The sequence below is a fragment of the Leptinotarsa decemlineata genome, unplaced genomic scaffold, assembly GCF_025532065.1.
Source record: "Leptinotarsa decemlineata unplaced genomic scaffold, Ldec_3_MD MMD2_tig00000576_RagTag_RagTag, whole genome shotgun sequence".
In the NCBI taxonomy this organism is placed as follows: domain Eukaryota; kingdom Metazoa; phylum Arthropoda; class Insecta; order Coleoptera; family Chrysomelidae; genus Leptinotarsa; species Leptinotarsa decemlineata.
Window position 1 is genome coordinate 695,944 of NW_027412551.1, and position 19,196 is coordinate 715,139.

Genomic DNA, 19,196 nt, shown 5'->3' on the forward strand with positions numbered 1-19,196 from the left:
AAGGGTCATAACTGGTGACAAATCATATGTATGTGGTTATGATGTCGGAACCAAAGTCCAGTCATCCCAATGGAAGAGCCCAATAGAGCCAACACCAAAAAAACACATCAAGTTCGATCAAATTTGAATGTATTGCTTTATGTTTTCCTCGATTACCGTGGCGTAGTGAATCAGGAGTTCTTGCCACATAGTCGTACGGTCAATAAAAATTATTATCTTATTGTTATGCGCCGATTGCTAGAAATGATGCCACGAAAACGTCCGGTAAAAAACAATTCATGGCTTTGGCATCACGATAATGTACCTGCTGACCTATCAGTTTCTGGTCAAAAACAATATAATCGTGCTTCATCCACTGTATTCATCAGATTTGGTCCTCTGTGACTTTTTCATTGCCAATATAGAAGAGATCCATGAAAGGGCGGCGTTTTGCGATGATCGAGGAGAAAGAAACCAAATCACTGAGATAGCTCAAGGACACACCAAAAAGTGCATATCAGAACTGCTTTAACGATTGGAAAAAACGCCGACACAAGTGTTTTATATCTGAGAGGAACTACTTTGAAGGGTACAAAACGGAAATTGAATGCATCAATATTTTTGAGAAAAATGAAAATTCACATTATTTTTTTAACAGGAAACATATTTCGAATTAATCCAGTTTCGCGACATTTTGGCACATATTTCCTTAGAAAGATGTCTGTCAGGTTGCCGTTGGGTAAATAGTGCGGCAACCCAATCTGATTCATATTTCAGTTCCCATATTTAGCAATTCAAATGATTTGATAATTCATTGAAAACTTTCCAATAATCAACATGCAAACGATGTGAACTGTCAAACAAATACTACTTCACCAGTTGATTTCAAAATCTGAGAAATTAACGACGACTCACGTTTGAATAGTAAAGAAATGTCTTTTAGATCTGCCAAACTGAAGTTTTCTTTGATCCAACTGCTTTGTCTTTTTTTCAGAAGAAAAGGATGCTATATAAAAGTATGTGTTTCATTCCGTATTTTGTTGATGACAAATGTATATTTTTTCGTTGAACCAACTGTATATTGACAAAATGGTTAAGGCTTTCTCGGCCGAGGTTTTCAGTGCCACTATTTTCCGGATTTGAAGTCATCGGAGATATTAACTGAGTATGTACGAAACTATGACAGCAAAACGTCAGGAAATTCCAAAAATCCACGGCCTTCAAACCTGGAAAATAGGGACACTGAATATTGATTATTGTGATTCTGCCATATTACTCATACCTATTTTGTAATAGCCCCGTAGACTGAAACAGTCCGTTTTAAAATCACTAACCAGCTACAAGAAATGCACATTAGGTATCATTACATGTACCTCCTTGTCTAATTAATAAAGAAATATTGTTGGATGAATGAATAATCAAATTGATCAATAAATAACTGAAAAATATGTCGAAAAATCAGAAATTAAACTTTCTATGTTTTATACCACTTTTATCTGTAACTAATATTACTGCAGTTTCATCCTATAAGGACATTTTCTAATAATCACAATAAACTGTCATATTAATCGTTCGAAAATGTCCTCATAGAACAAAACTGCAGTAACATTAGTAACAACTAAAAAATGTAAAAAATATAGGAAGGTCAATTTATTATGTTACATGATGATTTCCTTCCGTGTAGTATCGGCTACATCTTTCAGTTCATTAAAAAATATGTTCCTCTTCGAAGAACAAAAAACAATTTGTAAAAATTGAAATGTGTCTGCTCAGTAGTCATAATATTCCAAGATCTCAATCGAAGTAAAAAAAATTATTTTTTTAAGCAAATTGACAACGGTAATATCAATTATAATGATAATTAATTCTCATTTCCATTCATAATAATTCACTCATTGAATTTTCAAGTTTATTTTCACAAAACAAGTAATTCAACAGAATGAGATCATTTTGAATATGGAAGCGAGTACTATCTGGTAACAATTCTTACTCTTTGTTTTACCAGCATTTGTGAAATTCTGAAAAAAATATAATTTATTCACAGACTATTCAATTTACTGATAAGTTGATTTATCATCTTAAATATTGTACACTTCAGTAATGAAAATTGAACCTTAAAATATGTTTTTATGCTTCAGGAACTGGTCTCAATTCTTTTTGACAGTCTATCAAAAACTGTCTCAAACAATATTGAATTGAGCAACATGAGTTTTTTCTTATTCTATATTAAATTCACAATATCAGTCATTTCTAAAATTCACTGAAATATATGTTCCGCTCTCTCTTTGACATAGATCGTTTGACACCTATATTTGTATAAAGATAGAGAAGTAGAAAGCCAAAGCCTTTTCTTCCTTAAAGTTATTCTCTCTGAAAAATATACTCCTATCAATTCATTTTTCACATTCTGAATTTGAATCATCATTTGTACAGATTCGGCTTCTGTGATTTACCTTCCGATAAAATCGTGATTTGATATTCTGTTTCCTTTTGGAACACATCACCTATACTGACCAGTGTTGAGTAATTGAGACATTCAATTTTACTGCATCAACTGAATCTCAATGTTGAGTTGGATACTTTGGAATCTACCTAAGTTGCTTCATTCTCATATCAGTTATGACAATCTTCATTGTCTTTCAAAAATCAAATCAAACATGTCATTTATTTCTCACATCCGTTTTTTTTTCTACTTTCGAATACATGAAATTTTCAAAAGATTTTCAACATGGATTTGATATATCAAATTCAACTGGTGAAAGATACGAAATTTTTCATTTCTTTTCATTCAAGATATATTTCTTTCGAAATATATTTTCATTTCATCAGGTATAACTCTTAATTTACATTCACACTGCGGTTACTGACATTTTATGAATACTGTATATAAAATATTCTAATGGATATTATATTCTATTGTGAACTATTTTGTTCCAATCTGTTTTTAACCTTTCCATTTCGTACTGTTCTGTTTCGTTTCTTTCGTTCCTTTTCGTTCAACTCTGGTCTGATCTATTCTCTTTGGTTCCTTTCCGTTCTATTCGTGTCGATCCGCTTCGATCGACTCCGATCGGTTGTGATCCGTTCCATTTCATTTTGTACCGTTCCAAATCATTGAAATCTGTCATAACACATTTTATTCCGTTCTGTTCTGTCTCGTTATAATCAGCTTCATTTCGTTTCTAATCCATTTTCAATCCTTTTCTTTTCCATCCCCTTCCCCTCCCCATCCTTCCATTCCATTCCCGTCCCATACCATCCCGTTCTGTCCCTTTCCATCCCTTTCCATTCCATCCTATCCCTTTCCCTCCCAGCCCGTCTTATCCTATCCCATCCCATTTAATCCTACCCATCTTATCGTATCCTTTCCTTTCCTATCAAATACTGCTTTACCCTACCCTACCCTATCCTACCATATATACTAACTCTACCCCTACCCTACCCTTCCTGTTCTGTTTAAAATCTGTTTTTTTCGTTAATCAGCTGTCGCCCCCATACGAACTCTCAGAAGTTGAGGAACTTGTGCTAGCTAAGGACTAACGAGGTCATAACTTTTAACGTGTGATTCCTAACACGGTTGCAGAAGCATTCCAGCTTCAACCAGATAAAATCTCTCGAGAAAAATATCTGGTCGAGCCGGGAATCGAACCCACGGCCAATTCCACAACACATATACTACCATATATACTAACTCCACCCCTACCCTATCCCACCCCATACTATCCTTTCTTATTTCATTCTGTTCGAGCGATATTCATGAATATATGTCTTGCAAACTGTTTTCGAGTTATGGATCTGCCCTGAAGATTGCACTGGGGTGCCTTGTTTGCCTTTCATATTCGTGGATTGAGTTTTTCCTCATTGTAGGGAGAGATGTCATCGAATTTTCTCAGACTTGTCTTTTGAGAAGATATGTATCAAGCAATGCTTTGAGGTTCGTCCTTGAACCACTGGTTTTTGAGTTCTGTTTTCAAGTAAACATTTTGATTGCGAATCATGTTCATTTGTAGAAATGTTGCTATAATGATTTTTCCTTCAATCAAAGCATGATTGAATATTCCCTACTCCTGAAGCAAACAATATTCATAATGATGTGTAGTCAGATAATGAACATAGATGATTTCTATCAACGAATAGAATAACGCTGCGTACAAAAGAGAGTAGCTATAGCCGATGAACACTTCTGTCAAATATTCAAAATTGTCAAAGTTCAATCACTCAAATGAATAAAAAAATATGCCTTACCATACTATGTTACAACTATCATCAGTTATGTGTTGATAACTGAAAGAGTACAAGAATAAAATAAGTATGGAAATGAATATCACGAAAATCATAATCATCCTTGTTATTTATTTGACAGGATTTTATTTATGTGAGCATTACCTGAATCTGTTTCTTATAATGACCGGAGTGAAATTCCTTCTTGGAAAAACCAAGAACGAAAATTGGACGGATATTAGCCTAAGAAAAAGTTACGGACTACCTCAAAAATATGTATTTTTAACGTGAAATCTATGAAGATATAACAAGGAAAGTTGAAAGTGAATTTTGGAATTGAATGTTCCCTTGTCTGTAAATGAATAAATATATGTATGAAACCTTTTGTAAGTCTCATCCAAGACGGTAAGAAAAAAGTGAATTTTCCAATTTACTCATGCGAATATTACTTACTCAACCTAGCAGAAGAAGTATCAGAGTTCTCTTGGAAAATCTGCATTTTTTGACCGCTTCAGCTATGTTTTCATTTACATTTTTCTCTGAATTATATTTTTGTCTGAAAAAATATTGATGTATTTTTTCGGGAAAGTTTGGTAGATATATCAGTATATTTTCCCAACATATCAAATTCTACACTCCTTGATTTGAATTTGTGAGTAATTCTCGATTAAATGAATGTAGTAATCATATGGAAGTCGATATGTCTAAATTTTGGATTAGATAGGCTTCTGGGGCCAATTCAATAAGATTCATGTTGATGAAGAAATTGCCAAAGAAGATAAGTTCAATACTTATTGCAATCAATGGAACCAGGTTCAAAGGCGCAAGAGCTGGTCGAAAGATATCCATCGTCAGGAGTGTTCCATATAACAATTTTCTGATGAAAATGGAATCAATGCATACTGTCGCAACTCAGTTCTCGCTTGGCTATTAACGAGAGGATTTTTATTTGCTGTTTCACCCATTCATTCATCCAAATAATAAAAGAACTCATTTAAAACTTAATTAAATGTTTATTGTAAAAGAAACGGAAAAAATACTTTAAATAAACTGAAACTCAAATGTTAATAAGAAAAATACATTAAAATAATCAAAAAACTTACATTATACTGCCACCCAGCAGGATTGAAGAGAAGGAGATGTGCTGCATTTCTGATGACCCAATCGATACGTAAATGAATACTGTCTGTTGACTGTTAACTGTTAACTACTAACTATGATCTTGACCTCCCTCAATATTTATAAAGAATTATACGCTGACATTGCGACTTTGATCCGGTCACTGTACTGAGGTAAAATGCACAGCATGCAATCTGTGCCAAGTTTGCATATTTGGAGATTGTTTTATATTCCATATCCTGTGATCGGATCAATTTCGATGTCTATGAACTTGAAATATCAAAAGATGGAATTCTGAATACTGAGTGTTCTTGTGTTGAAATATTGAAGTGAGGTTGGAATATCTTTCAATTCATATATTTACTCAAATGAATCTGAATCATTTCATGATTATTTTCTATATTTGACACATCTCCCCTCCACGTTAAAGCTGGCCCCCAGCTTTCAGAGTCAACCCGTTTCCGGAAAAATTACCTGCATTTTTCCTCACATCCATTTTCGAAGTGGTTTTGATAGAATCCTCACAGAAACAACTATGGCATTTTTATAATATTTCATTGAATTAGTTGTTCAATAAAAAAATTATTACAGTTTTACTCACTTATATAGTTACTAAATGAGATGAAAGATGAGAATGACCGTGATACCAGTGCTGCCTGTTATTGTTACAAGAATTTTGTAATTACATGTATTTGCCTATTTTCTGTGGAATGCTGCAGAAAGACAGGAATAGATTGATTCTCCATTAAGTGATTAGAGTTATTAACATTTGGGTTGGTTGATTTTAAGTTACATTGGCGGTTGTAAGAAGGGCCCTGCTAAAGGCTTATGCCTCTTTAGGGTTAGAGTTTTGTGTCGATACTTTATGTATTGTCATTATGAAAAAAATGGTCATGCTCACATTAACTTGTGGAAAATTTTTGTTGAGTACAGCTGACCTACAAAATTTTGATATTCTGAAGAAATTTATGGTAGGTATATTGAAGAAGTGCCGTGTGTGATGAATATTTCTTCAACTATAAACAGTGTCAAACCTGCATTTGATAATCATGATTTCCGAAACTGACGCTCATTCACTATGAAATTGAAATACTCTTGGAGAAAGTGTCACATTTTTTGTTCGAATGGTGAGTGGCCCTGTCATTATGAAAGATATATAAAGAAATCTTCTACTTCACTCTCTCCCTAATATTTCATTCATTTGAGTATGATTACTGGAAAGTAAGCCAGTGCTGAAACAAACATCGACAATCATCTATATCCAGGCTGCACCTTCCATACATGATTTTTCTCTATGTCTGACGTGACATCTCTTGCAAATGAAATGAAACACTGGAACTTCAAAACTTCGATGTGATTTAGGATAACATCACACAAAATTTGTAGATAGACCTTCAAATAACATACAGTTTAGTGCACTATATGCACTATATGCGTTTTGAGAAATTTTGGCCACAGCATCCCACATAAACACTAGTACACTCCGAACACTTGATCTCATGACCTCCAGATTCTTCCATCTTGTCCTCTTTATCTTTGGCACTTTCACATTGTTTTTTTAACACGCTTGTATTAGCTTCACCTGTATGTATGTTTGTTTGTAACTATTCTTTCCCGTTTGAATGCTCGGGATCTGTATTTGACAGAATTATCGACATTATTGCTTGATCTATTTACGATATAATTCGAACTCACTTCACATGTATTTCTTCATTTGAAAATATGCTTTTATAGCATACAAAAATGAAAAATGAAAAATAAATATAATTTAAAAAAACTAAAAAACACGCTTTTGAAAAACATCGAACTAAAAAGTTGAAAATATTTTGTTTTAAATAAGCTCAGAACAATAACGAACGAAAAATATTATTGTGAAAAAAGCCTGGATGCTTTGTGCCATATTTTTTGTTTATCAAGCGCCCGTCGCTTTTTCACAGTTATACTAGTATTTTTCAAAGATATTTTCAACTCTTTAGTTCGACGTTCTTTGAAAGCGTGTTTTTTTGTTTTTTCAAAATATGTTTATCAAGGAAACATACGTTGAAAGGTTAGACCTCGTTAGTCTTTAGCTTGCACAAGTTTCTCAACTTCTGAGAGTTGTCGTTCGTATGGGGGCGACAGCTGATTAACGGAAAAACAGATTTTAGACAGATTTTTTTTAAACAGATTTGAAAAATCCTGCAATTATCTCTGTTATTTTACCAAAATATATTTTTGTTACAATTTTTTTTATTTCTGATTGTTTGATTTGAGGGTATATTAATCTGTACTTAAATTAGAGGCTTTGTTTTCTGACTAACTTCTGGGTTGTTTCTGACCCGAATCTACGGAAATTCTGTACTATGCAGGTAACGGTTGGAAACTCATTTATTTATAATCCTCGAAAATGAAAAAGCATTGCGGATGTAATCTGCTGAATGACCAAATCGACGTAGTGTATTCGCTGGTTTTCAGATTAGTGTACCCACATTATTACAGGTTAAAAAAATCAGGATATACAGTCATTAAGGTCCGTTCGTTATTACCTACAGTGGTATATAGATATATCGGGGTTAACATTGGGAATCTTTTCACTTTATTGTATAAGTTTAAAAATGCAATAACGTTGGTTACATGGGAACTTTCTTTTTTGATGATGATCTTCTACCACGTAGTAACAGCTGCATTCATCAACTTATCATAACCATTCGTTTAGATTAGCTTCATATATTCAAACAGTAGCGCCAATTTCTGCCACTCGCTGGCTATGCCCATATTTGACAACGGCAGTCAAATCCTTAACAAATTGCAAAAAAAGTAATTTTTAATCTAATTTACAAAGTTCACGGACTCAACGACATTAACCAAAGGAGGAACCATGACAACTCTTGCATTTTTATATAACTTCTAGAATTTTGACGCCAAGAAAGAATCGTTCTGAAACGTATTTATGATTCCCCTACGCTACTGATGCGGGGTGGATTCCACGTGTCTCTGGGCGAAATAGTGAATATGCGGCAGTAAAACGGCTGCATTGGCACAAATGGTTTGAAATGATCGAATCTCCGCGTTTATGCCTCGTTTGATTATCATGGGCAAAGTTCTTGAGAGATTTCATTGTCCTTTCTGGCCTTCTCTGATTAACAGAAGGCATTAGCAGATTAAAGTATTAACTGTTATGTCGCGGTTCTATTTGTCAACGGAAACGGGGGTGCTATATTGTGCACGAATAATTCGATTTTGTTTGAGACATTGTATGATGTTTAATGTAACATTTTCAATTTATACATACACTCAATCTGGAAAACACAAGTAAAACAGTACTGATTCGGGTTATTGGAAAATGTTTTTGTTAATGAATCTTAAACCATCAGAATCTATATAATTTTTCGAAACTTGGGTAGATCGTAAAGTCAACTGGAAGAAACATATCAAGCATACGTGTGAAAAGATCAAGACAAATTTTTATGCACTGCTACAACTTAAAGGAACTCTAGATAGAGAGTCCCTAATTGACATATATTATGCTTTGATGTACTCTATCTTAGCGTATAATATAACTTTATGTGGCAGTAGTAGCGATATCAATCGAACTTTTTTACGAAAACGAGTAATAGGTTTGATTTTCGACCTAAAGTGGAATGAATCCTGCAGGTCAACTATTATAAAAAGTGGTATATTCCAATTGTCTAATATATGTGAAGAAAAATGAAAATAGCATCGAAACAATTTCGCAATGGTACAGTTATCCCACAAAGAGAGGTGAATTAGTAGTGAATTATATAAAACGAGTTTATATAATGCTGGATCAAAGTTTAAAAATTGTCTACTTTTTTGTGTCAAAACTCAACAACCTAAGAAAGAACTAGAATTACTTTTAGTCCAAAACAGTTTTTATCCATGGAGACGAAAGTTTATGACTTTCTAGTACTCCATCTTGGGACAAAAAGTTGGGAATCTTTCAAGGAAAGGAAGGTAGCAATCAATTTTTAAAGAAGTAACTCTATACAAACATGTGTAGATCATGGAAAAAAGTGAGTTTCAGACACATATTGGAAGAAAAAGCCCTCCCGAAACATTGAATTAAACGAAAGAAAAAATCTTTCATACTTTTATATGAACACTGAATTATACAAAAACACTTTTTTTTCTACTCAGTTTGTATTACAAACATTCGTTTGTATTACAAACATTCATTATGGAATTAAATCAGATATCATTCACAGGATTTCTACACAGTATACTGAATGACAGGTAAATATTTCACTTACATGGAACACTGTCATCTTCACTGGTAGACATCAATGTTTCGTTGTGAGACGCTCTTCAGTACCAATCTGGATATAATTATAAGATTAGGGTGCTTTCCAGCACCCTAATTTTACAATATCTTACATTCTGGAGAGAGTATGAAAAATCCGAAGTATACATCAATTTTATAGTTTGAGTAGTGAATATTTAAAGACCTTGTGATTCAAATTTCTGCTATGGGTATATGTTACACTTAGAAGAAAATGTAGAATATATATTTTTTCAATAGGATCCGAATGTATTATATTTCAACACAAAATCACTTTCAAAAGTTATGGAAGTAGTTATTAATTGTCTGCGAAGATAGTGATGAGTTTTAGGTTACTAACTATTGTATATGAGGTCGACGACAGCTTTCCTCATGAAGAAGTCATGTATGGGATCGACATAGAACTCAATCTTCAATTAAAAAAGATAAGCGAGGCTCCCGAAGAGGTTAGTTGAGTAATGTAGCTAGGAGATAAGCCCCAGAGTCCCTATAGCTCATCTACTGATTTGAATTTCCCGCTGTACGCGCGGTAGCTTCTGATTGGTCGACTGTATGACGGTGAAAGTGGAGGAGTTGAGGTGGCCTGAAGTGGGCATTGAAGGCTATGGCTCAGTTCATACATAATGGACGTCTGATAGAGACGAGGCGCTGACCTTTATCCCTTCCGTGTGAACTGGGCCTGAGGTCCAAAAAGGTCAAGAATGGACCTGCTCAAATTTGCACGTGTTTTTTTTTTTTATAAAGAATGAGCCAGAATTCTCCTAGCTACATTACTCAGATGCAAAATCAAGCTTTGACATCGATCAACAATGAAATTTTTCCTCTGTCTCCTACTGGAGCTTTTACTGCAGGGCATTTGACCATAAGAAAGTTACATCACTTGTTATGCTCGATTCTTCGGAAGCTTTCGATAATATAAACCATCCTTGAATCTATTGGTTTATCAAAACCATGGTTCAACTTTTTAAAAACTATTTGAGCGAACGACGGCAAAGATTCAAGTTAGACAATATGCTATTCAGTCCATTGAAGATAAATCGCGGTGTTCTACAAGGCTCGATTTCAGGTCCTCTTCTATTCATATTGTTTACCTCAAACTTTGTGAACGTAGTTGAATACTCCAAAATAAACCTTTACGCCGATGACAAACAAATACATCTCTCATTGCACCCAGCGGACATGAATACCGCAATGCAGATACTGAATGAAGACATATCCCCATTGATTTCTACCTCTGTGCATTATCTTCAATTCGATGCTAATAAAATTCAATTTTGATCTTTGGGGCTAAGAGAGAACTGAATGATTTCCAATTAACTGTAGAGAAGAATGTGGTTGCACCGACTGAACATGCAAAAATTTAGATATCATTCTTGATTCACACACGAAATTCGAAAGTCACATCAATTGATGCATCAGTATTTTCTATATGAACATGAAACATATTTATACCAAAAGGCAATGTCACAACAGAAAAGTCAAAACCATACTCTGTGAATCTCTTGTATTATTCATGCATTGAATATTAAGACAAACGAAGAATTCATGTTGATCAAGTTCAAAATAATTGTCTACGTTTAATACACGGTTTAAGACGTGGCCAACATAAACTCAAAGATACCAACTGGTTCAATATGGCAAAACGGCAATCATTACATAATGTATATGTCATAAAATGACATATACATCATGTAATAATGATGTATATGTCATTTTATAATGATGTATATGTCATAAAATGACAAATACATCATGTAGTCGAAAAGCTCCCAAATATTTATACTCAAAGGTGTTATCGACTGTATGATTTAACACATAAGAACAGCAAACCACGTAGGAGTTATTGAAGCTTCAAATCCTTTTTGTTAACATTGTATTACTGAAAATAAAGGAAAATTATAATCGAGAAAGTTTATTGCAGACAAGCTGCTGGAAAATATTTCCATGAAAATCAAAAAATTATTAGACAAGTAAAATTCTGATCCTTCCCATATTGATTGCAATTAAGAGCTGTTTCAGTCTATTGGGCATCGTCAGTACCGGGCAGGCGACCCTCGATTGAAGGCAAAATGTGAATAATCAAGTACTCAATAGAAATAATTGCGTAAACGCAAGCGAGACATAGGTGGTTTCACTTGCGTTCATGCAGTTATTTTTATTTAGTACTTTTTTTGGTTATTCACATTTTGTCTTCAATCGAGGACTGCCTGCCCGGTACTGACGATGCCCAATAGGTTGAAACAGCTGTCTACCGGTGGCTCTTGACTGAAATCAATATGGAAATGATCAGAATTGTACTTTTCTATTAATGTATATGCGCATATTGGCGCATATTGGTATTAATAATTTCATAATTTTCGGATATTTGATATCAGTAATGCCATGTTCAAAGCTTACTGTAATAACAAGAGTGACATTATCATTGAAAATATTCTTATTTCATATGGAATCGGTGGTGCTAGGCTGAAATGAATGCATTGTTGTTCTTAAAAGAAAAGTCTGAGTAGAAAAGGACGATGATATCTCTTTTTACGAAGACGCCATCTATGGAATCTAGATGCCTTGCAGTAGGAGTTGCAGTGAAGGACAGACAACAATTTTTGTCGGTGGGCTTTGAAACTGATCATCTTGGGAAGCCTCGTTCATCTTTGATATTCGAGGATTGAGTTCTTTATCGATCCCATAGATGGCGGTTGCGTCAGGGAAGATCTCGCCATTGTTCACTCAGGCTTGTTCTTTGATGACAGTAATACATTAGGGGTTCAGCCTAGTACCACTGATACTGGGTCGAAATAGCTTGTCTGTTATTGCATCGTAAACGTGTTGTGTTTGTGGTTTGTTTGTTTGAAGTGAAAACTGAACATTTTATGGCCAGAATGAACATCAGGATTTTCTTTGTCCCCAACAAATTTTGAACAACAGATATAAAAAGTGTCGTATTTCATTGACAAAAAAATCTGATCGTAAAATTTAAAGTTATGTTATAGTACAAAATCATACATGGTCTTTTCATAGGCATCTCTGTGATGTGTTAGTTGTGTTTGTTTTCTTGTTAAATGTCACCCATTACAAGCGACAACCTTCAGAGATCGAAATGCTACCTGCTGGCCAAAACTATTTTTGATTCCAACATTATTATTTTCACTTCCAAAATACAAATCATGAACTTATAAAACAACAAAAATTATTTGCCGTTCCGGGGCGACTACATTAATTCCAGTGGAATCCGGAAAACCCAGGAAAAACTTGCAGCACGAAGATCTTGAAGATCTTGATCTGCCAATGTCCTACCTCTCATTAAACAGAATGTGGGGTCCCTCTAGAGGATCCAATAAATTCAATATATCACCAAAACACTTAGTGACACGACTATCGTCAAACTTAAACCAGTCCGTTTCGTCTTTGACCAAGGCCCAATAATGACCAGATTCAACGCCAGAACCACATTGAACAATGACTGCATGAATATTATAATAATGGTCTGCTATATTGAAGTGTTATTTCGAACCTTCGTTAGAGTTTGGTGTTTTCATCAGAGGTTGAGCCATGTTTGAAGATCATCAGTGTTATTATAAGATTGACTGGTGCCTCAGCTATCCTTGTTTCCTTATAACAGTCAGTTAGTTTGGCGCATGTTTGGCAATACAGTGGATCATCACCTGTTGAAAGTTCCATTTTCAGATGATTCAATAATAAGCTCTGCACGGTCTGATTATCAGTCATAATATTGGAAAACGTTAGTTGAAGTTCTAGTAATCCACATACGATTTTGCTACCTCTTAAACATCTACTACATCTCACTAAACGAGTGAGAATTTTTCCAGCGGAAGATTCACAAACACAAAACGAGAGCGGTCCAGAGCGGTCAGGAGTATTGATTCTGCTGTTGTTTTGCTCACGAAGAGTATTCAACAAGATCCCCAAGAATTCGGAACAATCCTTTTGTTGTCCTAACAAGTATCTACCTCAAAGATTCCAGGAAATTGGTTGGAGAGAAAGATGATACGTTCTTACGCAACTGCAGTTGCATGAACAGGTGTTTGAGTTTGGTGAATAAGAAGGAAACATTATCGTTCTCGTTCATCATTAAAACCTCGTTCTTTAAATTCTTTGTCATGAAAAACATTTGTAAAATGCTATTCATGTAGCAAGTGTTTCCTAAATTATCTAATCCAATTTTCTTTTCAAAATTTTCAGAACAACTCTCTACTGATTCGTAAGGAAAACATGTTTCACATAAAGTGCATAAGAACCATTTCTCAAGCTGCGATCGATCCTTCCAACTGATGAAGGGTTTCGTAGAGGGATCGATTCGGCTCTACCTTCATGAAGCTCTTCCATTGAAAGGGAACCAGAACCACGAGGACTGCAACTCATTCATGGGGGGTAAGAATGGCCTAAGTCCATTGACCATACTGAAAAAGAAGAAGGTGGATCAATCACTTGTGAATTAACCTTGATAGGAGACTGATGAGTATCCACATATATCGGCTTGTTTCGAAGAGATTTTAGTTCCGGATGAGGGCAATGCATGATCTCAGCAAAATTATGTGAAGGAGGAATAGTTCCAAGGACCTATGCAGCATTACAATAATGTAAAACATGTAAAACTCACTACGGAGTTCATTTACCACAGTATCGCTTAAAATAATGTTTTCATATTGTTGGGGTGAAAAGTTTTCTGGGAAAAATATTTTTTGATGTTCTACTTTTCCATCATCAAACAAATAATGTAAAAAACTGAAAAAATAACTATAACGAAAACTCTTTACAAAAATCCATACCTAGATCACGCACAAATACAAACTGAATTTCCAAACAAATAGACACACCTCAAGGAATAATTTTCGAGTCTCCCAATCTCTTCTCCAGAATCTTTCACAGCGGGCTCATCCATCATCATCAAAAACATCGAGAGCGTTAGTAACACGTGGAATGTTTCAATTTTTCTAAAACGTGAAAGGAAAAGACAATAAGCATACTGAGTGAATTTCCCACTCAACATTTGTATTCCTGTCTGTGGAAACTTTTAGTGGTTTCAGCAAAAAAAACAAATGAATTTTCAGGCGTTTGTACACGGCTGAGGGATGTGTTACTGTCAAGTTTCACTCTTTCCAGGAATGAGTATATCTCTCTATCTGATGCACTGGGAATACCCAACGTGACATACGTGAAATAGTGGACTAGCTCGAGATCAATATTTAGAATAAGGTGTGTGATATCTATAATAAAAAAATGTTTAATGTTTGAATAGGAATAAATCCCAATAACAAGACAAATTAATATCATTAGCAAGCATGTTACCGTTTTATATCTGCCTATATATGAATACAATACTAATTTATCTATTAGAAACACCTAAAGATAGTGAACAAAAAAAAACAAAATAAGGGAAACATTTAGAAGAGTTAAGCGAAAAAATTAGGTGAAAACTTGTGTGCAGCAAGCTAGGAGACTAATTGAAAAAAAAAACATAAGTCAGACGTAGTGCTGACAAGTAAAAACATAGTTCAGGTGTATTACAGAAAAACGTAATTCAGCTGTATCACAGTAGTAGTAATAAGCTCACATAGTAGAGTAACTTTCAAGTTAGGTTCATGTATTTTCACTGAAGTGTAAAAGTTTTTTAACTTGACCAATAGGTTCATAATAAATGTCAAAATTTTCACAGAGTTGATTGTAGAGTTTGCTCATTGCAACAACTGGTAACTTGAGTAATAGGTTTGTTCTAGAATTTGGTACATAAAAAGTCAGTTCATTTCTAGAATTAATTCGTGGAATATGAAAGTTGAAGTGGGAGAGTAGTCCGGGACAGTCAATCAGATCATTCACTAGTTTATAAATTGAAATTATAAAGCAGTAGGTTCTTCGGATTTCAAGGGATGATACATTCAATTTATTCAGTAGTATTCTGTTGTCGATGCCTTGTTCAGAGTAAACTCCTTCTAGCTTGTAAGTAATATATTTCATGAAGCTTCTTTGTATGTACTCGATTTTGTTTATGTGGACATTGATATAGGTGACCATATGACGGAGGCATTGAAAAGAGTTAAAAAACTGTCTCAGCCATGACAGTTACGGTATTACAGTTACGGTATATGAGCCCTATCACCTGTTTGGTTGAGCATGTTATTGTGTCATAGTGTATGGAGAAACTCAGTTTAGGGTCAAATGTGACTCCAGAGATCCCTTTGATGAGTGCTTATTTGAAGAGGTGTGTTTTTTATGCAGTAATCATGAGAAATATCATTATATTTAAGGGTGTATTTACATTTGATTGTGTTGAGGGGAAGATTATTTTCGGTACATCACAGGTACAAAAAGTCAAGTTCTTTTTGTAAGATCAAGCAGTCCTCCTCTGATGTAATGTGTCGAAAGATTTTTAAATCATCTGCAAAGAGTAAGAAATTACTAGAGATATTATTTCCTATATCGTTAATGAAGAGTGATAATAAAAGAGGTGCTAAATTGCTTCCTTGAGGGGCACCACTGTTAGCAATAAATTGGAACGACTTGTGACCTCTATAATCTACGAATAGAATACGTTCAGTTGAGGATGAGCGAAAATGGTTTAAGAGTTTAGAGTCGAATCCATATTGGTGAAGTTTATTGATGAAAATGTTATGATCTAACTTGTCAAATGTGTTCAAAAAATCTGTGTAGATACTTACTGATTGTGTGAAGCACATTAAGTTAGTTTTTGTTGATCTTTTGCTAAAGAAACCGTATTTATTGTTTGAAATTAAATTCTCAACATCAGGAAAGATTCTGTTTTACAAGCACATCTCAGAAGCCTCATAAATATTCTATATTCAAACATTTCTTTCATAATGGGAGTATGTGAATTGTTAATTGTTTTTGTTTGAGCTTGGCTAATAATTCCTCGTGTCTCATGTCTCAATCATCTTGAGTTTCAACTATATCAATTCTTTAACGTAACCTAACGAGGTATCAAACAATACCGCATGCAACAAGCATACGCGATATATAATAATAATAATAATAATGAATTTCACTAGTTCGGACTTCCATTGTCTACTATATAAAATGATTTGAAATCCCTGAAACAAGTAAAAAAGAATAATTAAAAAAGAATAGTTGAAAATAACAATTATATTAAGCAACAATAAACCTGAAATGAAATGATAGTGAAATAACCTACAAGTAAAAATATAATAATTGAATAAATAAAAATTAAAGGAATGAAAAAAGAAAATAATAAAAAATAAAAAAGTGTAGAGATTCCAAGTCACGTTAGTTCACGACGTTTCGATTGTTGGTATCTACAGTCGTCTTCGGGAGATGACTGGACTGATTCCCCCGAGAGATGACTATTTTATAGGTCGTTGAAATACTTTCACTTTCTCTACTTCCCATTTTCCGCTTCACTGATTCCGTGAGAGATGACCGTTTTGGTGGGAGTTGGTCATTTTTCGTTTGATGATGGGTTTCCATATGTTTCGTATATCTACGCTGGCCTGGCTGAATACGTTGTTGGACAACATGTATGCGGCTTCCTTAAATTTTCTCCTGAACCAATGTTCCTCTCTGTGCAAGATCTCAGCTTGGGACCACTCGATGTTGTGTTGATGGGTCCAAACATGGTCTGCTATTCCTGATTTGCTGGTTTCTCCTCGCTGTGTGTGCTTCTTGTGCTCGGCAATGCGAACATTCAATGGCGTCTTAGTTTCACCAATATAGGATTTTCCGCACTCACAGGGTATCCGATAAATGCAATTCTTGGAATCGCAGTCCGCGTTTGGGGGCCTGGTTTTCGTGAGGCTGCTACGGATAGTATTACCGGATCTGAAACAGGTTCTTATGAACGGAAGTCCGAACTAGTGAAATTCATCACGAAACATTGTCAATCACCTTCAAACAAATAATAATAATATTTATTCACATAGGAAAGAAGAATACAGAACAATGTAGTAAGAAGATAAAGATGAATAAATAAGTACTCGATAAGTGTTTCTCACACTTATATATAATAAACATACTGACTGACAATTGCGGAAATATGAAAAAATCCAATAAGTGTCAGTCTGTGTCTGAATCTGAAAATGAATATTCACAAATCATTCGTACATACGCATATAAATGTGTAACTATAAATTAATACAATGGTTTCTGCGTGTGAGTGATATAGTATTGTTTGTATGACATTTAAATGACGCAAATGTTATAAGCGGTGTGTTAGAAATTATAATAAATAATTAGGGTGAAATGGACAATCCTGATGTACTAATATATAATATATAATAGTAATAACAATATTGTTCTTTCACACATTTTTTACATTGAGATAAACTTCATTTCAAATATTTTTTGTCAACAAAATAAGAAATCATTTGTCTTGATGTCTTGTGGAATTGGCCGCGGTGGTAGTGCGTCCGACTCACGATCGGAAGGTCGTGTGTTCGATTCCCGCCTCGACCAGATATTTTCCTCGAGAGAATTTATCTGGTTGAAGCTGGAATGATTCTGCAACTGTGTTAGGAATCACACGTTGAAAGGTAAGACCTCGTTAGTCCTTAGCTCGCACAAGTTTCTCAACTTCTGAGAGTTGTCGTTTGTATGGGGGCGGCAGCTGATTAACGGAAAAACAGATTTTTTTAAACAGATGTAAATTGCTTCAATGACTTTTTGAAGTGGTGAAATATATTGATGCTTGTATTGGGAAGAGTATTGAATAATTTTGGAGCCAGGTAAGTATATGTATGCTGCAAAAGTGATTTTTGTGTTAATGGAATTACATGATTTTTTTTTCGGTTGTTGTAATTGTGTAACGGTGAGAGATAACTTCTCTTCTTTGGTACGTTAAGATTACATTGAAATGAAAAAGTTGACGAATGTCAAAACACCGGCTTCACATAGTAAATTGTCTGTAGGAAAGCGTTTTGAATTTGTGTAGAATACATCGCATTTTTTTGCAAATGAAGTGTATGTGCTCATTCCATTTAAGATGTGAATCAATAATTACTCCTAAATACTTCATCTTATTTTCAGGACGAATCAATTGTTGATTGCCTAGGTCTATACAGGGAAAGTGGTTTGTTCGTGCTATTGCAGCTGAATGGAATATACTGGGTTTTCTTCAAATTTATGGTTGATAGCTTATATTCAAGCCAGTTTTTTATTGTATCAAATTCTGGTTCTACAGTATATTTTAATTCTTGCCAATTATTTGCCTCATAGAATATTGTTGTGTCGTATGCAAATCTCAAAATGTTTCCTTTACTTTCAAGAAAGAATAAGTCATTTATGTACAGATTGAATAGAGTAGGTCCAAGAACCGTACCCTGAGGTATCCCAGTATCAATATACTTCTCACTGATTATAGTTTCGTCTACTCTCACCGTTTGTACTCTGTTCGTGAGGTAACTCCTGAATAGATTCAAGGAAGTACCCCTTATACTATTATCTTCCATTGTTTGTAGAAGCAATGTGTGGTCGACGGTGTCAAATGCTTTCGATAAGTCTATGAATCCAAACTGATGATCAGATATTGAATTGTATTTTGAGATGTATGATGTTAGTCTTTTTTTGAGTAATTTCCTGAAAACTTTAGTTAGATGTGTTATCAGCGATATGGGGC

General features: G+C 34.5%; 1 long non-coding RNA gene across 1 annotated transcript; it reads left to right on the forward strand.

The window, feature by feature from the left end:
• Positions 1-3,451: 3,451 nt before the first annotated feature.
• Positions 3,452-4,585, forward strand: LOC111512016 (uncharacterized). Its single transcript, XR_002723014.2, has 2 exons — positions 3,452-4,288; positions 4,343-4,585. It is a non-coding gene; the product is annotated as an uncharacterized lncRNA (long non-coding RNA).
• Positions 4,586-19,196: the final 14,611 nt, after the last annotated feature.